The sequence below is a fragment of the Malania oleifera genome, chromosome 13, assembly GCF_029873635.1.
Source record: "Malania oleifera isolate guangnan ecotype guangnan chromosome 13, ASM2987363v1, whole genome shotgun sequence".
Lineage (NCBI taxonomy): Eukaryota > Viridiplantae > Streptophyta > Magnoliopsida > Santalales > Ximeniaceae > Malania > Malania oleifera.
In genome coordinates, this window is record NC_080429.1 from 58,271,836 (window position 1) to 58,298,745 (window position 26,910).

Here is a 26,910-nt window from a genome sequence, read left to right on the forward strand (position 1 = left end):
TCAAGAACTTAAATCACATACTTCAGAGAAGATGTAAAAACTTAGAAATTTCCCAAGAAATTTAAAACAATTCAGCACTTAAGGCATATAGCAAGAGCTTTCAGTGAGAGAGATTTTGAAAGAATGTTCAATGCTTGGTGTAAATGTGAAGATCATAAAACATGTATTTATAGGCTTGAAAAACATTCACATTCATGTTTCCCAAGTTTACTTAGAGTGCCCTCCAAGTTTCTAAAAAGATTGGGGCACAAGTCAATTAGATTTGAAAATTAGAAGTTTAAAAAATCTACTCGTTGCCGCACTTCAGTTGCCTGAAGTGCAACCTCGATCACCTGAAGTGAGTTTAGGAGTCTAAAGATACAGGGTTAGGCTCCTGAAGACACACTGCCTGTTTTGATTTTCTTCAGCAAAAATCCTCGGTCGCCTAAACAGTAAAAAATCAGTTTCCTTCTTTCTTTTTCAAAGATATTTGGCTTCCTTGCTTTCTTACTTTTGAAAGATATTTTTTGGGGTTTTAAAATAAAGTCTCTTAGTCTATTTATATCCCCTAATGACCTTCATTTCATTTATAATGATATTTTTACCTTTGAAGTACTTACATGAAGATTTCCTAACAATTTAAACACATCTTGTTCTTTGAAAACTTCATGGTCATCTTGAAGCTTTGAGTTCATTCCATATTTAGATGTCTTTGAGCTTCCCTTTTTTATCACTTCATGACACATCACGTACTTTTAAGCTTGTTGGTGATCTTTCGAAGCTTTGTTGGTTTTGGCTTTCTAAGTTGCCTGAAAATATCATTACTTTAACACACAATGTCATCAAACCTTTGCTTCATTTGTTACCATCAAAACAAGAAGTGAAAGCCTTGTTTAGGCTAACAATCTTCCCCTTTTTGATGATGACAAATAAGGAGCAAAAATTTAGAAACACTTGTAGAATGCTCCCCCTTATTATAAGCATAGATTCAAGTAATGTTTAAAGTAAGCCAAAACAAATGTTAAAGTAATCCAAAACTCCACAAGGTTTTTGCAAAGCTTATATATAATCAACGTTCATATCATATAGTGAACATAGAGCAATTTCGACTTTCAGTATTTCTCTATACCAATAAATTTCATATATTTAGTTCAGCATTTCATTCAGCTTTAGCTGCATTTTTAACACTCAGTTACATTCTTAAAATTCAGTTTCATATAATTCAGTTCAGCATAATTTAACATTTAGCACATTCAGCACATTCTGCTCAGCTTAGCTGCATCATTTTTCATTCATATATTTTTTCTCTCGATACCATCTCTCTCCCTTTGACATCGTGCAAAAAGGGATACAAAATTTTAATACAAATAGCATAGAACCATAAGATATGCATTAAGATGAAAATTCATAAGTAGTACAAATCAAAAACACATCTCTAAGTGCTGACCTACATTAGTTCAGTGCATCACAAAAATAGTTGTTTTTAAGTTTACATGTTAGAGCTAAGAAAACTTAATCATCATCTCCTTCAGCACCATCAGTAGCTTTATTGTCTTCTTCCTCTTCTTCTTCATCATCTCTTTCTTTCTCTTCTTCACATGCTTCTGCTGATGAATCATCGCTACGGAGTATGCAGCTAGTGTCCATAGGATTACCATGTAAGGAACTACCTCGAATTCGCTCAATACGCGTAAGACGTTGATCTAATGAAGAGTAGTTATCTTGTAGAGATTATTTAAGACCATCGCGCATATCTTGACTGAAGGAGGTGAATTCATTATAGAACAATATGAACCACAAGGGAGCTTCAGTTGCTAAACCTTGTGATTGATCTTGAGGTGGAGGAGGAGGTGCAGCAGCTGCCCTCTGTTGTCTACCTCCTTTTAAGAGCCACGCCTGATTTTTTTTTTCATATCCCATCTGTTAGAGAGTGGTTGAAGTAAAGAGTTTATATCTAGCTCTCTTAATGAATAAGTCTGTTGGTGAGGCAATACTTAGTTTCGAAAGAATAAGGCTAAGAGTTCCACCGTAAGGAAGAGTTATTCGAGATGCATCAAGCTTAACCCACATCCATTTTATCATAAGGTTGGCTAAGTCTAGTTTCTTTTCTTTTAACAAACACCATATAACAAACAATCGGCATATGAAAGATGATCGTCGTAGGATCCAGCTTGTGGTAGAATGTTATTGGTTATAATTTTTTTGAGGATTTGAGCTTTTAGGTTTAGTTGCTTATACAATGGTGGGTGCCCAAAGTAAGTTGGTTGATTCTCTATGACTAATGGCAAAAATTCCTAAGTCTTGTTGGAGTATCCATGATTGTCCTAATGTTGGGCATTCAAAATTTCCAGGAGAGATTTTTAGAATGGATGCTAAGGATTGAGGTGAAAGCACTATTTTCTTACCCTTCACATCGGTTGATAAGGTATTGTCCCCAAGGGTCATATTTGCATAGAAAATTTTTATCAGGTTAGGAAAGATTCCTTTGGCTTGATACTCAACAAAATTTTTCCATCCAATGTTTTTGAACAAAGGTAAAATCTCAAGGAATTCGGTATTGAAGAATTGGAGATCGAGTACCTTACCAAATATGGGTTCAACTGTAAGGAGTCAAGTCCTATAAAGACGTTTAGATTGAGAGGATACCAGCTATCATTCAATATTTGGATCATCTCTTCCAGAGGACGAACCACCATTTGTTGTTTGCTTTGTTTGTGGCATTGGGAAGGTTCTTGGAGTAATAGATGGCTTCTTCCAAACCCTAGTTTACGTATGATTAACCTGAGAAGCTTGAATTCAAAGGTTTTAGTGCAGGATATTGAAGGATTTCTGGTGTTGGAAACTAAGGTGAGCGAAATACCATGGTTCAAGAGCTTGAAGTTTAAGAAAAAATAGGGTTTCGCGCGTTAAATATTAAGGGGACCCGCGACTTCAGGCACTTAAAGAATAAGTGCAGGCGCTGGAAGAATTTTCTAGGATGAAATTCAGTAGGCAGTAGTTGTTCGATCACTTAAGGTCTGGAGCTCAAGCTCTTGAAGTACATGTAGGAGCCTAAAGTTATTGGCATAGTCAACCGAAGTTCTTCAACTTCTGAAATTTCCTTATTTCCTTGTTTTGAACCTTTCTAACTTATTTCTCTTATTGTATAATGGTTCAAGTTTCTCTTTTTATTGATGTATACCTTTATTTTAAAAACACTTTATGTAATCACCTTTTATATTTTCTTTTTGTTTCATTTGGACATCCAACCTTCATGCATCCTTCTACTCTCTATTTTATATTTGTATGAAGTTACTATTTCATTTTTGGTACCCATATTTTCTTGGGTCCTGTTGATTTGTCAAGGGATGTTTCTTTTATTTTCCATACCTGTTTAGTCTTCATACCCTTTCTCTTAAATGGACATTCAAACTTGATATGTCCCTTTTTCTTACATTGATAGCATATTGTATTAGTGTAGGCATTACTAGATGTGGTAGCATAGTCTTTGGATTCTTTTGAAAAATAACCCCTATAAAGATTCTTTTTCCTTATATTTTCAATTCCATTGAAACCAATGCCTTCTTTATTTAGAGTCATCCTTTATGAGCCTATCATCTTGTCAGAGTTTGTTTTTCCTTTTGTAAAGTTATAGATGATCTTTTCTTTATCTTCAATTTTACTTTTAAGATCATTTATCTCTATGTTTTTCTTGCCATCAACTTTCTTTAGTGGTTTCTCTAATTCTAGAGATAATTTTCTTACTTTATCCTCTAATTTAGATATATATATATATCTTTCTTATATTCTATAGAGGACAGGGATCGTAGGTCTTCTATCATTTTTTCATTCTTGCTTTCTAATTCTTTAATTTTTAAATCTTTTTCTTTTTCAGTGATATTTTTGGATTCTAACTCCTTTGTCATAGCTTCATTCTTACTTTCCATTTTCATCTTTCCTGAATCCTTTTCTCTTTCAGCAGCTCTAAGAGATTCTAATACTTTTATTATACCTTCATTCTTATTTTTCAATGAAGTATTTTGTTTAGTTACTTTAATTAAGGAAGTGGTTTTCAGATTTCTTCCTTCAGTTATGGCAGTGGATTTTGGTTCCCATTTTGGTGGCAGCCCTCTAAGGATTTTTCTAATCATCTCATAAGTAGTGTAGGTTTTTCCTAGTGCATTTAGGGAATTTATTATGTGAGTGAATCTAGTAAACATATTGGTTATGGATTCATCTGAGTTCATTCTAAAGGCTTCATATTCACTCGTGAGCATATCGATCCTATTATCCATAACATCTATAGTGCCTTCGTAAGTTACTTCTAGCATGTCCCATATTTTCTTAACTGATTTGAAAGCCATTACTCTATTAAATTCATTGGCATCTAAAGCACAATATAGAGCATTCATAGCACTAGAGTTTATTTGCAACATTTTATAATCTCTTTCCTTCATGTCTTTCTTCTCCTTAGGTATTTTTTTTCCATCTACTAATGTGGTAGGAATTAGATCACCATCCATGACAACCTCCCAAGTTTTCCAATCCATGGTTTGAAGGTATATTTGCATTCTCTTTTTCCAAAATGTATAGTTGTGTCCACAAAAGATTGGTGGCCTAGTTGAAGATTGTCCCTCTCCAAATGGAGCTATGCCTAAGTTAGCCATTAAGATCTTTTTATAGCTACTAATTAAGATTTGCTATAACCCCGCTCTGATACCAATTGAAAAGTAAGGTGTAGTCCCAAGAGGAGGGGGGGTGAGTTGGACTTTAAATTTTTTTCTTTTTAATTTCTTTGAAGACTTCTATTTATTTATTTTAACCAATTCTTGACTTGTTTGTTTGATTTACCAATCTCACAAGAACTTAGTTCTTTTAATCCATAATACTATTACTAAACCAAACAAGTAAATAACTAATCAATTAAACCATCCAATCAACCGCAATGTTCAAACCAAACAACCAATTGATTTACCCAGTATAAGTAATCTACAGCACTATCTAGATTTATAAAAGCTTCAGCACTCTTTGGAATATAAACACAATCCACTCAAAATCAAACTTTAAAACCATTCAATCACAATATAACTTTTGTTGTCAACCCTGGGTATATCAATTTGAATTAAGCACTTTATATATGAAATTGATTTCTTTAATGCAATTCACAACTCCAATCCCAAACAACTTCAAAATTTAAATAACTTTTTGGTTAATTTTTCTTTAGGTGTTAACCAACCAACGTACTTCCTTTTGAGGTTTCTGCAAAGGTTTGATCAACCAACGTACTTCCTTTTCAGGTTTCTGTAAAGGTTTGACCAACCAACGTACTCCCTTTCAGTTTCCGCAATCCCAAATCAAAATTAAACCTTAAGTTTGTTTAACTTCCAAATTACGTTGTTTGTTTGATTTAGATATTTAAAAACATCCACACAGTTGTATACGTACTAGAAATAAAGAGTAGGGAAAGAGAGAGTGAGAAAAAGATTTTTACAAGGTTCGACTTATACCCAGCCTACGTCCTCGTCTTTGCCAAACCATCAAAGGATTCACTAAACTTGTTCCTTTAATGAGCGGAACAAACCTTTACAATACTCCTTGGTTAAGGCGAGAGCCTGCCTTCTCCAAACGATGTCCCCTCGTTCGGTCACTCCTTTAGGCTAGATCCCGCCTCTCTAAGCAATATCCCCTTGCTTAGCCAACGATCCAAACAATCCTTGGAATCGTCAATCTACAAGAAATAATTCAAATAGACATGTACAAGTAATGATCACACAAAGAGCTGATTAGTACAATTTAGAAACTAATATACTTCAATTCAAAATACCAAAAGAATGAAGTATGAAGCTAAAAGTAAGTATCACTCGTTTACTTCTCTTTGATGAGGATCAAGAACTTAAATTAGATATGTCAAAGAAGATGTAAAAAATCAGAAATTTACCAAGAAATTTGCAGCAATTCAACACTTAAGGCAAATAGCAAGAGCATTGAGTGAGAGAGATTTTGAAAGAATGTTCAATGCTTGGTATAAATGTGAAGATCATAAAACATGTATTTATAGGCTTGAAAAACATTCACATTCGTGCTACCCAAGTTTACTTAGAATGCCCTCCAAGTTTCTAAAAAGATTCAAGCGCAAGTCAATTAGATTTGAAGATTAAAAGTTTAAAAAATCTGCCCGTTGCCGTTTTTTAGTTGCCTGAAGTGCAACCTCGGTCGCCTGAAGTGAGTTTAGGAGCCTGAAGATACAAGGTCAGGCGCCTAAAGACACGATGCCTATTTTGATTTTCTTCAGCAAAAATCCTCGATCGCCTAAGGATTTTACCTCGGTCGCCTGGATAGTAAAAAATCAGTTTCCTTCTTTCTTTTTCAAAGATATTTGGCTTCCTTGCTTTCTTACTTTTGAAAGATATTTTCCAGGGTTTTAAAATAAAATCTCTAAGTCTATTTATATCCCCTAATGAGCTTCATTTCATTCATAATGATATTTTTACCTTTGAAGTACTTACATGAAAATTTCCTAACAATTTAAACACTTCTTGTTCTTTGAAAACTTCTTGGTCATCTTGAAGCTTTGAGTTCATTCCATATTTAGATGTCTTTGAGCTTCCCTTTTTTATCACTTCATGACACATCACGTACTTTTAAGCTTGTTGGTGATCTTTCGAAGCTTTGTTGGTTTTGGATTTGTACGTTGCCTAAAAACATCATTACTTGAACACACAATGTCACCAAGCATTTCCTTCATTTGTTACCATCAAAACAAGGTGTGAAAGCCTTGTTTAGGCTAACAGACCTTAAGGCCATTGTTGGCCTTACAAGGCTTAAAATCTTGTTATTTTGTTTTGATGCTAACAAACAATTGAAATTTAATGTATTTGTGTGAGTAATGATATTATATATGAGAAAGCAAAGGTCAAAGTGTTCAAGAGGATCAAATGAAGCTTAAAAGAGTCCAAGCATGGATTTAAAGATGATATACTAAATCTTGAAGAATATGAAGACATGAATGAGTTCTTGAAAGCCAAGGAATACTAAAAGATCCAAAGAAAGGCAAAGTGATAAAGCTCAAAGAATATGAAAGCTTGAAGAAAAGATGGAAGTTTGAAGAAACAAAACATGAAGACTTAAGAATGAGAAAAGTTTTAGAAGTTTTCATGTAAGTACTTTAAATGTTTAAAATATCATTTGCAATATTTTGAAGCTCTTAGGTTAACTTCTTCGACCTAAATACCTTTTAAAATATCTGTAAAATAATTTTATAAAGTCAAAAATTATTTTAAAAGGGTTAGAATCATTTTTGGAATGAAAAGCACAAAAAAGGGTTTTTCTGTTTGCTGTCAATTTTTATACAGCCGTATTCAGGTATGTTTTTCACTATCAAAAGTTCATTATTTTAAAAATGTATGAACATAAAAGTTTTAGGATTTTCTCTTATCTTTCTTTTGACACCAAGAACATCTAATTTAGAGTTATACATAAAAAGTTATGGCTAAAATATTGAAGTGGGGTCCCTGCTGTAAGTCAACTGAACACTGTTCATGGGAGGGACTTCAGATGACTGAACAGATGACTTCAGTCGACTGAAGAATAAGTTCAGTTGACTGAAGTATTTCTAGAATAGGTAGAAAGTTGTAGCAGTGAGTTCAGTCGACTGAACTTGTGACTTCAATCAACTGAACTTGCGACATCAGTCAACTGAACCCTACTTCAGATGACTGACCCTGTATCCAGCTCTATTTTAAAGGGGTTTAAGGAACTTTAGTTGACTGACCACGAACCTTCAGTCAACTGACCTCTGTTCAACGGGAAAATTTTTCAAATTCTAATATTTTAAAATATAGCCGTTTGAGCTCCAAACTTTCTATAATATTGGGAAACACTTAAAGGAAACTTTTGCAACATGGAAACAAGTTTGAAAGCCTATAAATACATGGTTTTGCAAATCAAAACACATCCAAGAATTGAAAAATCTGCTTGTAAAGCTGAAAGTATTCTTGTTCTTCAAAAGCTCTCTTGCTCACTCATTAAAAAATTCTTTTGTTGAGAATTATGAAGTGCCAATCCTTCCTCCTTTGGATTCCTACTATTAATTCTTATCTAAGAAGGATATTGGTGAATTCTACACTTGAGCTTCATTGTATTTTATATTGGTATTTTACATTCAAAATACATAGTGCTGAAATTGTACTAACTTGCTCTTTTAGAGAGTATACTTGTATGCAGATTATATCTTGTTTCTTATTGTTCTTTGACGTTCCAAGGGTTGTTTGGATCGTTGGCTAAGCAAGGAAATATTGCTTAGAGAGGCGGGCTCTAGCCTATGTAAGGAGTGACCGAACGAGGGAATATCGTTTGGAGAAGGCGGGCTCTAGCCTTAACCAAGGAGTGTTGTAATCGGTATTGTTCCACCCATCAATGGAACTGAACTAGTGAATCCTTTGGTGGTTTGCCAAAGGCGAGGACGTAGGCTGGGTATAAGCCGAACCTCGTAAAAATCTCCATCTCATTCTCTCTTTCCCTTACTCTTTATTTTCAGCATATCTAAATTGTGTGGATGGTTTAAAATTTGGGAATCATATAAACTACATATATTTAAAAAATCAAACAAACTTAAGGTTTAACTTTGATTTGGGTTGCGGAAACTGAAAGGGAGTACGTTAGTGACACCATATCTTGCGGAAACCTTACGGGAGTACGTTATTTGGTTAACATCTCAATGATAAATTTACCAAGAGTTTATTTGAGTTCTAAATATTTGGAAATAGTGATTTGATTTATCTATACAGGGCTTTACATCAGCAAGCATAAATTTTCATTCATTACAGGGCTTGGTTCAAATTTGGCAAATATAAACAAACAGCCATCTTGAGTTGTTATATTACCAAAGTGCTGAATACTTTATATCTTGGTTTGGTTGTTTGTTGTTTGACTTATACTTGGAAAATATATTGATTGTTTGGTTCGAAGATTTCGTTTAATTGATTGGTTGTTTAATTAAGTTGTTGTGTGATTGGTGAAATTACATAAATAAGTTAAAGAATTAGTTAAGTATTTAAAGAAGTTAAGGATTCTTAAAAGAAGTTAAAAGAAAGTTTTAAAAGCCAATTCACCCCCCCTCTTGGGAAGCTATTCCTAATTTCAATTGGTATCAGAGCGGGGTTATAGCAAATCTTAACTAGAAGCTATAAAAAGATCGTAATGGCTAACTTAGGCGTAGCTCCCTTTGGAGAGGGACAATCTTCAATTAGGCCACCTATCTTTTGTGGTTTGAACTATACCTTCTGGAAAAAGAGAATGCAAATATATCTTCAAACTATGAATTGGAAAGCATGGGAAGTTGTCATGGAAGGTGATCAAATTCCTAGTAAGATAGTTGATGGAAAACAAGTTCCCAAAGAGAAAAATGATATGACCGATCTAGACTATAAGATGCTACAAGTTAATGCTAGTGCTATGAATGCTTTATATTGTGCCTTGGATGCTAATGAATTTAATCGAGTAATGGCTTGTAAATCAGCTAAGGAAATATGGGATAAGCTAGAAGTTACTTATGAAGGAACAACGGATGTTAGGGATAATAGGGTTGATATGCTCACAAGCGAGTATGGAGCCTTTAAGATGAACCCGGATGAATCAATTACAAATATGTTTACTAGGTTCACTCACATAATCAATTCCTTAAATGCCTTAGGAAAAACTTACACGACTTATGAGATGATAAGAAAAATTCTAAGAGGTCTTCCCTCCATGTGGGAACCAAAGGCTACTGCTATCACGAAAGGTAGAAATCTAAAAAATACATCCTTAGATGAGCTTATAGGTTCTCTCCTCACATACGAAATGGCAATGAATGAAAAGAGTGGGAAAACCAAAGCCCAAGAAAAAATAGCCTTTAAAGCCTCACAAGAAAACTCTAGTAGTGAAGAGATGGATGAAGATGAAGCAGCCTTTATATCTAAAAAGTTAGCAAGGATACTAAGAAGGAGAAATAAATTCAAGAGAAGAATTCAAAAATCTGAATCAGATGAAGAAGAAGAATAAGTTAGTAAGAAATCAAAAAATAAAACTCCTACATGTTACAATTGCAACAAAGCTAGGCATATCAAACCAGAATGTCCGCTACTAAAGAAAGAATCTAAGAAGAAAAAGAAGAAAGCCATGAAAGCCACTACTTGGGATAGTAAAAGTAGTTCGGAGAATGAAATAAGTGACCAAGAGGTTTCTTACACGTGCTTTATGGCATGGGATAACGAAGAAAGCTCCCCAACTAAATCTTCAAATAATTCTTGTAATGATGAATCAAGTAATGAGGATATGCCATCTTATGATGAACTTCAAAATGATTTATTCAAAGTACATAAGATGCTTATCAAAGCAAATAAACAAAATACTTCATTGAAGAATAAGAATGAAAGTTTAATGAAAGAGTTAGAATTTTTAAAGAATCCAGAAAGAGAAAAAGAGTCTAGAATCAAGAAAATGGAAAGTAAGAATGAAACTTTGACAAAGGAGTTAGAAGCTAAAAATCTTGCTGAAAAGGAGAAAGACTTGAAAATCAAAGAATTAGAAACCAGGAATGAAAAGATGATAGAAGACCTTCGATCCTTATCCTCTACCGTATATGAGAAAGATATGTACATTTCTGGATTAGAGGATAGAATAAGAAAATTATCTCTAGAGTTAGAGAATTCACAAAAGAAGGTTGATAACAAGAAAAAGATAGAAAATCTCAAGAGTCAAATTGAAGATAAAAATAAGATCATTCATAACTTTACTAAAGGAAAGGAAAACCTTGATAAGATGATTGGCTTACAAAGAATGTCTCTAAATAAAGAAGGCATTGGTTTCAATGGAATTGAAAATAAAAAGAAAAAGAATTCTTACATGGGATATTTCTCCAAAGAATCAAAAGACTATACTTGCACATCTTCTAATGCCTACACAAACACCATATGCTATCAATGCAAGAAAAAGGGGCATATAAAGTTTGAATGTCTATTTAAGAGGAAAGGTGTTAAAACCAAGCAAGTATGGAAAATAAAAGAAACCTTCCTTCAGAAATCCTCCGGACCCAAGAAAATATGGGTACCAAAAATGAAATAATGACTTCACACATATATAAAATAGAAAATGGCATTGTTGGCCAAAATCATAGAATGTTATATTACCAAAGTGTTGAATACTTTATATCTTGGTTTGGTTGTTTGTTGTTTGACTTATACTTGGAAAATAAATTGATTGTTTGGTTTGAAGATTGCATTTAATTGATTAGTTGTTTAATTAAGTTGTTGTGTGATTGGTGAAATTACACAAATAAGTTAAAGAATTGGTCAAGTGTTTAAAGAAGTTAAGGATTCTTAAAAGAAGTTAAAAGAAAGTTTTAAAAGCCAATTCACCCCCCCCCCTCTTGGGAAGCTATTCCTAATTTCAATGACTCTAGATGAATTGATAGGTTCCCTGATCACTTATGAATTAGCCATAAATGAGAGACTTAATGAGTATAATAGGGCTAAGAAAGTGATTGCATTGAAAATCTCCACAAACACATCTAGTGAATGGAGTGAATCTGACACTGATGAGGATATGGCTATGCTAACTAGAAAATTTAGCAGATTTTTTAGGAAGAACAGGAAGCCATATAAAAAGTACAAGGAGTCTACAACTAAAAAAGGAGAGTCAAGTAAAAGAAAAGAGAAATCAAATGCTCCCACGTGTTACAACTACAACAAGGTCAGGCATATCAAACTAGATTGCCCACTACTGAAAAAGGAGGCTAAGAAAAAGAAGAAAGCCATGAAGTCTAGGACATCATGGAATAAGCTTAGCAGTAGCGACTCAGAATCAGACCATAGCGACTCAGAGGTTGCCAATCTATGCTTGATGGCACACGACGATGAGGTATCATCTTCTAGCTCATTATCTTCATATTATTCATCTGATGATTGTGATTCTGATTGCATACCTACATGTAGAGAGTTGCAACTTGAATATATTTGTGTATCTAAATTGTTAGGAAAAATGACCAAAGAAAATAATGATTTGAAAAAGAAATGTGAAAATTGATCAAAATTGTTTAATATTGCAAAAATCTCTCATGCTTCCATTTTAAAAGAAAAAGATGCTACCATTGTTGAGCCTGAGAGGAAATTGGAGGATAGCTCCAAAAACATTTTTAAATTCACCGAGGGCAAACGCAATTTTGAAAAACTACTTCGTGCCCAAAGAAACTCCTTAAGTATTGAAAATGTTAGATGACCTGATCTTTACTTAGGACATTTTACACTTGAGTCAAAGTCCTATATTCCTCCCAAAGATCATAAGTGTAGAATAAGATGCTTTAAATGTAAACAAATTGGTCACATTCAATTTGATTGTCCACCTAGGAATAAGTGTGCTAAAATTAGGAAATTATGGGTAGTTAAGGGTGATCCTATTACTAACCCCCGTGGACCCAACAAAATTTGGGGACCAGCATCAGTTACTTAGCTTATTTTGTAGGTATGCCTAAAATCATCCTCCTCCAAGGACCGGTGGTACTTAGATAGTGTATGCTCATGGCACATGACCGGCGACAAGAGAAAATTCACTTCAATTGTTCCCAAGGATGGAGGCTATGTGACATTCGGCAACAATGCAAAAGGACGCATCATCGGAGTAGGTAAGGTTGGTTAGAATTCCTCTCTTATTATTGATAATTTTTTATTGGTTGATGGGCTGAAACATAATTTACTTAGCATAAGTCAGCTGTGTGACATAAGATCTTTTGAAAATGACAAATGCACAGTAGAGAATAAATCAAATCAAAAAGTACTTTTTACTGCTGATCACCATGAAAATGTGTATACTACTTCTCTTGATAACTTAGCCTCATAACAAGTCACTTGTTTTTTTGATGTAAATGAAGCTAGTTGGTTATGGCATAGGCGCTTAGGACATGCAAGTATAGATTTATTGTAAAAACTTGTTAGAAAAGAATTAGTTAGAAGCTTGCCTAAAATGTCATTTGTAAAAGATAAAACTTGTGATGCATGTCAAATGGGAAAGCAAACAAAATCTAGTTTTAAGAATAAGAAATTCATATCAACCACTAGACCACTTGAGATGCTTCATTTAGATTTGTTTCATCCTAATTTTGTACAAAGTCTTGGTGGCAAATTATATGCCTTTGTAATTGTGGATGACTTTTCTAGATTCACATGAGTATTATTTCTTGCACAAAAAAATGAATCATGTGAACTATTCACCAAAATTTGTAGGACAATTCAGAATGAAAAAGGATATAAGATAACTCATATAAGAAGGGATAGAGGCACGAAATTCAAAAATGAGAACATAAAAAAATATTGTGACTTAGACGGCATATCACACAACTTCTCTACACCTAGAACACCCCAACAAAACGGTGTGGTAGAAAGAAAGAATAGGTCACTGCAAGAGATGGGAAGAACTATGTTGAATGAACATAAATTACCTAAATATTTTTGGGCTGAGGCCATTAATACTCATGTTATGTTAGGAATAGGGTGTTGATTAGACCGTCAATTAATAAAACCCCTTATGAATTGTGGAACAACCATAAGCCTAATATTTCCTATTTTCATGTGTTTGGTTGTAAATTCTTTGTGCTTAAGGATAATGAACACTTAGGAAAATTTGACTCTAAATTTAATGAAGGTATTTTCCTAAGTTATGCACTTAATAGTAAAGCATATAGGGTTTTAAATAAAAGAACATTGACTGTCATTGAATCTATTCATGTTGTGTTTGATGAATCTAATCCATTTTCTAAGAAAGATGATGAAGATGATATTGACATTAGAAAATGCTTAGATAAGATATCTATTGAAAACAATGCAAGTGAAAACCCTGAAGCAAATGAAAAATCATCTGAAGATAAAGAAAGTGAAAATCAGGAGTTGCCTAGAGATTGGAAATTTATTAGAAATCATCTTATAGATTAAATCATAGGTGAACCATCCCGTGGTGTAGCCACAAGATCCTCCTTAAGAAATCTAGTGAATCATTCTGCTTTCTTATCCCAAAAAGAACCTAAAAATATTAAAGAAACCATAGAGGATGAGTCTTGGGTGATGTCCACGCAAGAAGAACTTAATTAATTTGAAAGAAGCAAAGTATGGAATCTAGTTCCTAGAGCTAATGATCACACAATTATTGGAACTAAATGGGTGTATACAAATAAGAAGATGAGAATGGGGTAGTAACTAGGAATAAAGCTAGACTTGTTGCCAAGGGTATAACCCGCAGGAAGGGATTGACTTTGATGAAACATATGCTCCTGTTGTTAGGTTAGAAGCCATTCGTATGCTACTTGCTTTTGCCACTTCTAAAAATTTTAAATTGTTTCAAATGGATGTTAAAAGCACTTTTCTAAATGGTTTTATTAATAAAGAAGTATATGTAGAACAACCACCCAGTTTTGAAAATCATAAATATCCAAATCATGTTTACCGGTTGTCTAAGGCCTTGTATAGATTGAAACAAGCTCCCTGAACTTGGTATGAGAGGCTTAGTGGTATTCTATTAGAAAATGAGTTTACCTGTGGCAAAATTGACACTACATTCTTCATCAAATCCAAAAATGATGATATGCTCCTTGTTCAAATTTATGTGGACGACATCATTTTTTGGAGCAACTAATGATGAGTTGTGTAATGAGTTTGCCAAGTGCATGCAATGTGAATTTGAAATTAGCATGGTGGGTGAACTTAGTTTCTTCTTAGGGCTACAAATTAGGCAAGCTAGTCATGGAACTTTCATATGCCAATCTAAATATATCAGGGACTTGCTAAAGAAATTTAATATGGAAGACTGTAAAATTCTTGGTACACGTATAAACTCTTCCATTAAGCTTGATAAAGATGAGCAATTAATCCCTGTTGACATAAAATTGTATCGTGGCATGATTAGGAGTCTCCTATATCTCACTGCTAGTAGGCCTGATATTATGTTTAGTGTGTGTATGTGTGCTAGGTTTCAGGCTGCCCCTAAGGAATCTCACCTAAAAGCTGTTAAACATATCCTTAGGTATCTAGTTGGGACTATAGAGTTAGGCTTGTGGTACCCTAAGCATACTACTTTTAAGATTGTGAGTTATACTGATGTTGACTTTGCAGATAGTAAAGTTGATAGAAAAAGCACTAGCGGCACTTGTCATTACTTGTGACAATCTATTGTTTCTTGGTTCTCTAAGAAACAAAACTCAGTTGCTTTATCCATAGCCAAAGCAGAATATATTGTGGCTAAAAGTTGTTGTGCCCAAACTCTTTATATGAAACAACAACTTGTGGATTTTGGATTGCACTATGAGATAATACCGATTAATGGTGATAATACTAGTGCAATCAACATCTCTAAAAATCCTACCTCACATTCACGAACTAAACGCATTGAGATTAGACATCATTTCCTTCGTGATCATGTGCAAAAAGGAGATGTGCCTCTTGAGTTTGTATGCACTAATGAACAGTGGGCGGATATATTCACTAAACCACTTCCCGAGGATAGCTTCATACAAATTAGACATGAATTAGGCCTAATGCTCAGTAGAGAAGCCTCTTAGATGTTTCATAATTTGCATAAATTTAGGGGGAGCTCTCAAGTGAAATTTAACAAGATTTAGCAACTAATATCATTTTTGATTTATCTTCTTGCCTTAGACTTTGCGAATGTTGATTATTGCTTGTGTGCACATTTCTTATATCTATAGCATGATCATATTGGATGTAATGAATATTGATTATTACTTGTGATGCACAACTCCTTTGTCCACTTCATGATGATATTGAAATTTATATTTGATTGTTGGACCATACTGGACTGTTTGAGTAGTTGTGGATAAACTTCTAGGATATATAAACTCAAACAGGTTACAATTTATACAGGATTTTTTTTTGGAAAGTCCAATTTTCAAACGACACTCTACCGAAATTTTTCAAAATCTCTCCAAAACTTACAATGTATAAATGTCACACTTACCCATTGCCTATAGTTTTCACTCTTATGACCCTTTTTGCTATTGCCAAAAGAGGGAGATGTAGGGGCAAAAATTGGAATAAATACACGATGCACATTGTTAGGGGGAGCCTTTTAAGGCTACACCCATTTTTCGCATGGTGTATTTGTCATCATCAAAAAGGGGGAGAATGTTAAACTTATAGGTCCCACCCGATTTTGATAATGACAAATACTGATATTTGATGATTGTCAGGTGTTTGTGCAGGCTCAAATAAATATCCCAAGGAAGGACACTTGAAGAAACAAGAAGACCCTGAGGACTTGTAATTTGTAATTGTAAAATTAATGTCTGTAATATGGGTCAGTAATAGTAACCTAGGCTGTGGTTTGTATGTTTCTGACCTACACATCATACATACAAGATCGTAAGCTCAATAAGACCATAGCAAGTCCCTAGGTTCCAACACTCACACACATAGCATATAATATATAGGTGTGTTGAAACTGAGCTTAAATTGAACAATTCTAAGCAACTTGAGAGAGCCTGGGCAACCGAACCCTTGGAATACAAAACTCCCCAGGCACCCAATTGTTGACAAGTCAAAATGTTGACCAGGCTCTCGGGCGACTGAACCTTGAATGCACACACCATCCACGGGCTCCTGAACTCCTCGAAAGGGACACCTCACCGACTCGGGCGACTGATCATTTTAGTTCAAAAAGGACCCCAGGCAACCGAATCCAAGGATTCGGGCCACCAAATATTTGTTCGGGCACCCAAAGTCATGAAACTTTGCTACTGACTTTTATTCGGGTTGCCGAAGCTCTATCCGGGCGATCGAACTGCATTGAACACCTTTTTAGCATATGTCAAGTCGGGCGACCGACCTTAGGTTCAGCCACCTGAACCCCAGCTGGTTAAAATTATTTTAACTGCGGTAAAATAAGGTTAATTCGAGCTAATTGCATTTTAATCATTTGGGACTTTTTTAATTATTCCCATTTTATCCCACCCTGGCTATAAATATGAGTTCATTTACAAGATTAGGGTGAGATTAGCAAAGTGATTAACCAAAAATTCGTCTCTCTTGCAAATTCACCCTTTGCCCAAATACTCTCAACCTTGCATCCTTTTGATAAAATCTGAGATTGTGAGAGTTCTTTTTGTGTAACTGTGATTGTTGTTGTGTTCTAATACTCCCACATGCTTGTGTGTTTGAGATAATTTCTTTGGGAGCTTGGTTTAGGTTTATCCCATGGATTTTTCTATTATAAATCTCATGTAGGATTAAACTAGGGAAGCTTAGGATATTTGCATTCTGTTGCAACTGTCCAATAGCTTTGTTTTAGGTGTGCAAATATTTTTCAAACAAGCAAATATTTTCAAACTAGTATTGTGTATATTACATTAAGGAAAATTTTCTTAAGCTAGTTTGATTATTTGATTTGTATACTTGGAATATTGATTTGTTATTGAAATACCTTGTTTAGATTCCAAGATATTGCTTGTGTTGAATACTCTTAAGCATCATACTGATTATACTGTGTTAAGTATTGATTGAACAAAACTTGCATCATTGAGCTTACATTATATCCATGCTATTGATGTGTATGTGAATGTGCTTATTTGGGTACATTTCTGCTTTACGTGAAAGCACCATTTTTGTACAATCTTTTTAAGAGAATACTGCTGTATTTCCAGGCGTGGCCTGAAAGGGCGGTAATCCAGCCTGGTAAGGATTATCTGTAAAGGTTCAGGTCAGCCTTGTGGTAATTGACCTGGTTTGTTATAGGTGCCGCTCCACCCATTCAAGTGAGCAACTATAGTGGTAACCCTTGTGCTTGTTAGCCAACGCGGGGACATAGGCAATTGGCAGAACCTCGATAACATTTTTGTATGTCACTCTCATTTTACTACTTTCCAGTGCATGTGCTGTTAATTAAATTGCTTTATTTAATTTCTGGTATATTTACAATGCTTGCATTAGATTGACCCTAGTGTTGTGAATATATTGGTGTTAGGAGATTGACTTAGGGCTTAAATCTTTAAAACATCAATTCAACCCCCCTCTTGGGATCACGGTAAAGCTAACATCCAGTAAAGATTCATCTATCCTTGGCTCGTTACCTTACTTAAAATTGAGATCATACTTGTGGGATACCATCCAATGGTGGGATAATCAGAAATACCCAAAGAACAGTATTCAAAAATTAATATTCTCCCAAATTGCTCTTTGCCTAAGTATTTGGATATATTCACTACCACAAAATGTTTTGAATATTGTCCAATTACAATGAATATTCTTCTGAACTTAATAATAATTTAATTGTTAAGAGTATTCATTCAATCTCACTACACAAGCCTTTAAACCTCAAATCAAATATATTAGAAGTTTTTTTTTAATATGTCGAATGGCTAAGTTATTTGTAATAGTTTTCAATTTATATAAAAATGCAAATGACTAGGAAACCTACGCGTTGAGATCCTTAAGAAAAGAAGCAATATAGGCTTATGACCCTGAAGAAGAATTTGCTGACTCTACGAGTCCAATCTGGTTTTGATAATGACAAATCACTTGGTATTTGATTTGTGCATTGAGTTTATGAACATGACCTATATTAAGCATGCACGGAAAGATAATGAGTCATGCAAGTCACAAAGTAAAGCTAACATATCTTGGAAAGATCCATGGAACTCAAAGAGTATGAGAATCAAGATGCAAGCGGCAAAGTTCAAGAACATCTTGGGAATGGGTATTTAGAACTCATGTACATACATTTTCATATGATTTAATTTGAGGCTCAACATAACGTAGAATCATTTTAGGATTCATGCATTGCATGAATATCATTTGGGAACTTTCATGGACTTAGAAATACTTCTAAAATCATGGAAAATATGTTTTATAAAAGACCTAAGAAAAGGAGCAAAGCAAATTTTTAAATTAGAAAAGAAAAATTAAGAAAAAGTGGACTTCGGTAGCCTGAACTCAACCTTAGTTGCCTGAAGAATTTCTTCAGGCGCCTAACCCTGCATTCCAAGTTAAGTTTTCAAAGGGTCAAGGAACTTCGGTCGCCTAGGCATTCACCCTCAGGTGCCTGAACCTGCGGGAAACTTAAAATTTTTATTTTTATTAAACGAACTCGCGAGCTATTTCTTTGATCCAACAGTTGAGATCAATCCTAAGGGTAAGACACTATATATACTGAATATCTAAACCCTAAAATTAAGCTAAGACACACAAGAAAGAGAAGAACACATCTTATTGAAAGAATATTGGAAAACTTGCTTCTATTGCTATACGATTGCCTACACTTTAATTTCTAATCATTGAGCTTGGGCAAATCAACTCAGAATCTCAAAGGGAACTTGTTTACTCATCTGAATTCTCATTTTAGTATTGAGGTTTGATCATTCAAGTTATTATTTTCAAGAACTTCTCATCTTATTACTTGTTATTGAACATCATTAGAAAAGTTTGATCTTGAGTGTGGACATACATATAAATACTGTTTTTGAAAAGATCATTACTTGAGAAATTTGTTTAGCTATTGGTTGATTGGTTTTTGATTGAAGAGTATATATATAGTGTTCATAGAGCCTATTATTGAAAAATCTATTTTTGATTAAGTATTAAAAGGTTGATCATGGATGTGCATATACATATACATAATTATTTTTTAAACAAGATCATTACTTGATTAAGGTTGTGTGATTGATTGAATATTTTTTATTCAAGTGTGTATTAAGTTAAAAGATTCATATTTTAAATATATTAAAACACTTGAATATATATCCTTGATATTCATAAGTATTTATTTTATTGAAGGATATTTTGTTTGGAAAACCTTATACTCGGTATTTTGATGTTTGAATTACATATTGTATAGATTTACATATTAAAAAGATCGGGTTGTGATTAAATATTTGATAAAAAGCTTTTTGATATAGATTAATAAAACATTCAAGATAAGGCTTTTAACAAGTTCACATTAGACATATTTGTGCATCTTTACAAAGTGAACTAGAACCCTAATATACTCCAAAGCATTTCAAATATTTATTTACTTGGGAGTTTTTGATAAAGAAGGTTTTGTGTGTTGAAGCATATCATACATAAAACGATTGTATCGTTTTCATACATTCTAAGCTTCAAGTTTATGTCATATGTTAATGTATTAGGAATTTGAATTGTACTCACAAGCTTTTTGTTGGAAGCAATTTTTGAGTGTTTCAGATTTTTATTGTATACACGGTTCGGTGTGTGAATCGGGGTTTGAGGAGAGAGCTATATCTCTTGTAAATAGTGGAGTAGAAAGGAGTTGTGGCTCTTGTAAGCAGTGGATTATAAAGGAAGCTCTGTCCTAATTTAAGGAGTAGGGATTTAGTGAAGTCTTTGAGTGGTTGCTCAAGGCGAGGACGTAGGTCAAGTCGGCTGAACCTCGTAAAAACCGTGTTTGTCTTCTCTCTTCCCTTTACTCTTTATTTTTAGCACTGCATTTAAATTGTTTATATTGCATGTATAGGTTGGATAGCCTTGCACATAAGTAATTGAATAACAAGAACTCATTGGTAAATATATAAGAAGGGTTTAAGTGGTAAATAGGTGATAAAGAATTTTTAAATACCCAATTCACCTCCCCTCTTGGGATTACATCTGATTCAACAATTGGTATCAGAGCGGGTTTACATAGGTATCAGAGCGAGTTTACATAGACTTAATAGTTAATTTGTAAAATGATTATATTGCACACATTGATGAAACTCCATTCAGTGGGGACACTCATCCACTAGACCACCCATTTTCTGTGGTGTAAATTACACCTATTGGAAACGTAGGATGAACATATATCTACTGAACGTAGATTAGAAGGTTTGGAAAATAATGACTAAGGGAAATCACATTCCCATGAAAGTTATTGATAAAATTGATGTACCTAAAACTGAAGATGAATATACTGAAGAGGATTGGAAGTCAATACAAATCAATGCCACTGCCATAAACTTACTTTTTTGTGCATTAGATGTCAATGAATTTAATAGGGTAATGGCATGTAACTAAGCTAAAGAAATTTGGGAAAAATTAGAAGTTACATATGAAGGCACTAAGGACGTCAAGGATAGTAGGATAGACATTCTCACTAGTGAATATGAAGCATTTAAAATGACGACTGATGAATCCATACAATCTATGTACACTAGATTCACACACATCATTAACTCTTTAAATGCTTTTGGAAAAACTTACCCTACTTATGAGTTGACCAGGAAAATACTCAAAGGATTGCCTCCAGTGTGGGAAGCGAAAGCTACGACAATAGCAGAGGGGAGAAATCTCAAGGAGATGTCGGTGGACGAACTCATTAAATTGCTCATCACCTATGAGTTGTCAATAAACAGGAGGAAAAATGAGCAAAGCAAAGCAAAGAAGGTCACTGCACTTAAGGCATCATCAAGCTACTCAAGTGAAAGAAGTGATTGTGAAATGGATGATGACATGGCCTTGCTAACAAAGAAGTTCGGGAAGTTCTTGAAGAAGAACAAGAAGTTCAACAGAAAATTCTGAAACTCTAAATCGGAAAGAGGAGAGTCTAGCATGAAGAAAAATAAGGAGGATCCACCAACATGCTACAACTGCCGAGAAGTTGGACACATCAAACCTGAGTGCCCCAAGCTCGTGAAAGCCTCGAAGAAAAAGAAGAAGGCGCTGAAAGTCGGTTGGGATACACACAACACTAGCGGTTCAGAATCTGAATCCAACGTGGACGAGGTTGCCAATCTGTGTCTAATGGCACATGATGACCTTGAGGTACAATCATTATTTTCATCATCTTCGTATTATTCTAGTGATTCTGAAAATGAAAATGATATGATTTCATATGATGAACTGAAACAAGAATACCTGTACACTATTAAAATGCTTGAGAAGAAAACAAAAAAAATTTCTGAGTTGAGAAGTAAAGTCAAAGAACTTTCAAGCTTACTTGAACGTCAAAATGAATCTCATGCATCTTTCATAAGAAATAAAGATTTTCAAATTGAGGAGTTAGAAAAGGATTTGAAAGACAAATATAAAATTATTTGTAAATTTACTGAAGGACAAAACAATTTTGAAAAGCTCCGAGGATCTCAAAGAAATTCCCCAGAAAAGGAAGGGTTTGGCTTTAATGGAAAGGAAAATCTAAAGAATAGACATCTTTACATGGGTTATTTTACAAAAGATTAAAGTCATATGCTCCAACTAAGAATTATTATAGAAATACTACTTGCTTTAAATGTAGAAGGTTTGGTCACCTACAATTTGACTATCCTTTCAAAAATAAAGATGTAAAAATAAAGAAAGTATGGAAGGTCAAAGGTTAATCTAGCACTAACCCCCCTGGACCCAAGACAATCTAGGTACCAAAACTAGTTGTTTGATTGTGTCTTGTAGATTTGCTTAAGATCAGCATCCTCAAAAGACAAATGGTATATGGATAGCGGATGCTCATGTCACATGACTAGGGATAAAGCAAAGTTCACATCCATCATACCCAAGGATGAAAGGTTTGTTACTTTTGTAGATAATGCTAAGGGAAGGATTACAGGAGTAGGTAAAGTCAATAATGATTCCCTACTCATTTTAGATGCCTTTTTATTAGTTGAAGGTTTAAAGCACAATCTATTAAGCATAGGTCAACTATGTGATAAATGCTACAAAGTATCATTTGAACATGACAAGTGCATAGTTGAACACAAAACTGATAATAAGATATTGTTCATTGCTAAGCGTCATGAAAATGTATATACCACAAGCTTTGATAACTTAACCTCACAAAGTGTGACATGCTTCTTTGCTGTGAATGAAATAAGCTGGATTTGGCATAGGAGACGAGGACACGCAAACATAAATTTAATTTCTAAACTTGTTAAGAAAGAATTAGTTAAGGGACTGCCTAAGACTAAATTTGTGAAGGATAAAATCTATGATGCATGCCAACTAGGAAAACAAGCAAAAACAAGCTTTAAGAAGAAGAAAGAGATCTCCACTACTAGGCCACTCCAAATGCTACACTTAAACTTATTTGGACCAAACCCAATTCAGAGTTTAGGAGGAAAATCATACGCCTTTGTCATAATTGATGATTTTTCAAGATACACATGGGTACTAATATTAGTTCACAAAGATGAAGCATGTGAAAAATTTATAAACCTATGCAAGAAAATCCAAAATGAAAAGGGATATACAATTACTAAAATTAGAAGTGATAGGGGTAGAGAATTCAAAAATCAAGGCATGGAAGACCATTGTAATTCATTAGGAATTGCCCATAACTTTTCAGTACGTAGAACACCACAACAGAATGGTGTAGTTGAAAGGAAAAATAGGTCCATACAAGAGATGGCCAAAACTATGCTTAACGAACATAAGCTACCTAAGTACTTCTGGGCTGAGGCAGTGAAAATCACCTACTATGTGCTAAATAGAGTTCTAATTAGACCATCACTTAATAAGACTCCTTACGAATTATGGAATGGCCATAGACCAAATATATCATATTTTCATATCTTTGGCTATAAGTGTTTTGTGCTTAGAGACAATGAGCATTTAGGAAAATTCGATGTGAAATTAGATGAAGGTATCTTCCTAGGGTATGCCTTAGATAGTAAAGCCTATAGAGTATATAACAAACGAATGTTGACAGCCATAGAATCTATTCATATAGTGTTCGATGAGTCAAATCCCTTCTCCAAAAGAACTAATGAATATGAAATTGAATTAAACAAGGAATTTGAAGAACTATCAATTGAGAATGATTCAGAAAAGAAAAATGAACTTAAGGAATCATCCATTGAAACTGATCAAACTGAAAATGAGGTTAATGAACCACCCAGAGAATGGAAATATATAAAGAATCATCCCATTGATCAAATAATAGGTGAACCATTACATGGAGTACCCACTCGCTCCTCTCTTAGGAACATGGTAAGTCATTTTGCATTTCTATCTCAAGAAGAACCTAAGAATGTGAGTGAAGCTATAGAGGATGAATTTTGGGTGCTGTCCATGCAAGAAGAATTAAATCAATTTGAAAGAAACAAAGTATGGACATTAGTTCCCAAACGTGAGGATAAGTCAATCATAGGGACCAAATGGATATATAAGAATAAGAAAGATGAACATGGAGTAGTTGTGAGAAATAAGGCTAGATTAGTAGCTTAGGGATATAATCAAGAAGAAGGTATAGATTTTGAAGAAACCTTTGCATCTGTAGCTAGGATGGAAGCCATATGAATGCTTTTAGCATATGCGGCTTTTAAGGATTTCAAGTTATATCAAATGGACGTCAAAAGCGCATTTTTAAATGGCTACATAAATGAAGAAGTGTATGTAGAACAACCCCCAGGCTTTGAAAACCATAAGAATCCATATCATGTTTATAGACAGACAAAAGCCTTGTTCGGTTTAAAGCAAGCTCCTAGAGTTTGGTATGAAAGGTTAAGCGGTTTTCTATTAGAAAATAGATTTATAAGAGGAAAGATAGATACAACTATGCTCATAAAGTCTAAGAAAGATGATATTCTTCTAGTGCAATTATATGTTGATGACATCATATTGGGCACTACAAATAAAGAATTGTGTAATGAATTTGCCAATACCATGAAAAATGAATTTGAGATGAGCATGATGGGTGAACTAAATTTCTTCCGAGGACTTCAGATCAAACAAGCGAATCATGGAATATTCATTAATCAATCAAGGTATATTAGAGACTTACTCAAAAAGTTTAATATGAAAGATGGAAAAATACTAGGTATACCTATGAGTGCTTCATTGAAATTAGACAAAGATGAACAAGGTATACCAGTAGATGTCAAGTTATATCGTGGAATTATAGGTAGCTTGTTATACTTGATTGCCAGTAGACCTGATATAATGTTTAGCGTATGTTTGTGCGCAAGATTTTAGTCTGCACCAAAAGAGTCTCATTTGCTAGCTGTTGAACGAATACTTAGATATCTGATAGGAACCGTGGACATTGGGTTATGGTATCCTAAGTACACATCCTGTGAGATTATTAGTTATTCAGATGCTAATTTTTTGGGTAGCAAGGTTGATAGGAAGAGCATTGGTGGTACGTATCATTTCTTAGGACATTTCTTAGGACAGCTGAGGCTGAATACATAGCGATAGGTAGTTGTTGTGCTCAAACACTTTACATGAAGCAACAACTGAACGATTTTGGATTAAGTTATGAAACAATCCCTATTAGATGCGATAATACGAGTGTGATAAATATTTCAAAGAATCCCATATTACATTCACGAACTAAGAACATAGAAATACGACATCACTTTCTTCGTGACCATGTGCAAAAAGGGGATGTGACACTAGAGTTTGTATGTACAGATGAACAACGGGCAAAAATATTCACGAAACCACTTGTGAAAGATAGGTTTATCCAAATTAGGCATGAATTAGGTCTCATGCATAGTCGAGAGGTTGCTTAAAATTATGTTAAATGATATAATTCAGGGGGAGCAACATCACTTACGATATAATCACTTGGTATTGCATTAATCAACAATTGGAGACATTTAAAACCTAAAAATTTCTAAGGGGAGAAGAACATAAGGGTATGTCTACTCAAATTTCATTATTTTACACCTTTTTGTTGATGTCAAAAGGGGGAGAAAATTGGGAGCAAAAATAATAGAATGGAAGCAAAAACTGTTGGTAAAACTAATTATGCAAAAAGGGGGGAAAGTATAATAACAAAAATTATTGAAACATCATAAGCATATTGTCATTCATTGAATATTTGATACATTAATTGAGGGGGAGCCTTATTTGTCGTAACCCATTATATATATTTTTGCTAGTGCATTTGTCATCATCAAAAAGGGGGAGATTGTTGACTGTACGAGTCCAATCCGGTTTTGATAATGAAAATTCACTTGGTATTTGATCTGTCCATTGAGTTTGTGAATAGGACCTATATTAAGTATGCATGGAAAGATAACGAGTCATGGAAGTCACAAAGTAAAGCTAACATATCTTGGAAAGATCCATGGAACTCAAAGAGCACAAGAATCAGGATGCAAGAGGCAAAGTTTAAGAACATCTTGGGAATGGGTATTTAGAACTCATGTACTTACATTTTTATATGATTTAATTTGAGGCTCAACATAACTTAGAAAGATTTTAGGATTTATGCATTTCATGAATATCATTTGGGGACTTTCATGGATTTAGAAATACTTTTAAAATAATGAAAAATATGTTTTATAAAAGACCCAAGAAAATGAGCAAAGAATAGTTTTAAATTGGAAAAGAAAAATTGAGAAAAATGGGACTTCGGTAGCTCAAACTCAACCCCAGTTGCCTAAATAATTTCTTCAAAAGTCAGAAGATTAAGTTCGGTAGCTTGAAGAGTTAATGGGAAACACAACAAGTTGGTCGAGCCACTTCGGTCACCTGACCTTGTGACCTCAGGCGCCTGAATCACTTTAGGAGCCTGACCCTCTCTTTAGGAGCCTGACCCTGCATTCCAAGTTAAGTTTTCAAAGGGTCAAGGAACTTCGGTCGCCTGGGCATTCATCCTTGGGCGCCTGAACCTGCGGGAAACTTAAAATTTTGATTTTTATTAAACGAACTCGCGAGCTATTTCTTTGATCCAACAGTTGAGATCATTCCTAAGGGTAAGACACTATATATACTGAATATCTAAACCCTAAAATGAAGCTAAGACACACAAGAAAGAGAATAACACATCTTGTTGAAAGAATATTGGAAAACTTGCTCCTATTGCTATACGACCTACACTTCAATTTCTAATCATCGAGCTTGGGCAAATCAACTCAAAATCTCAAAGGGAACTTGTTTACTCATCTGAATTCTCATTCTAGTATTGAGGTTTTATCATTCAAGTTATTATTTTCAAGAACTTCTCATCTCATTACTTGTTATTGAACATCATTAGAAAAGTTTGATC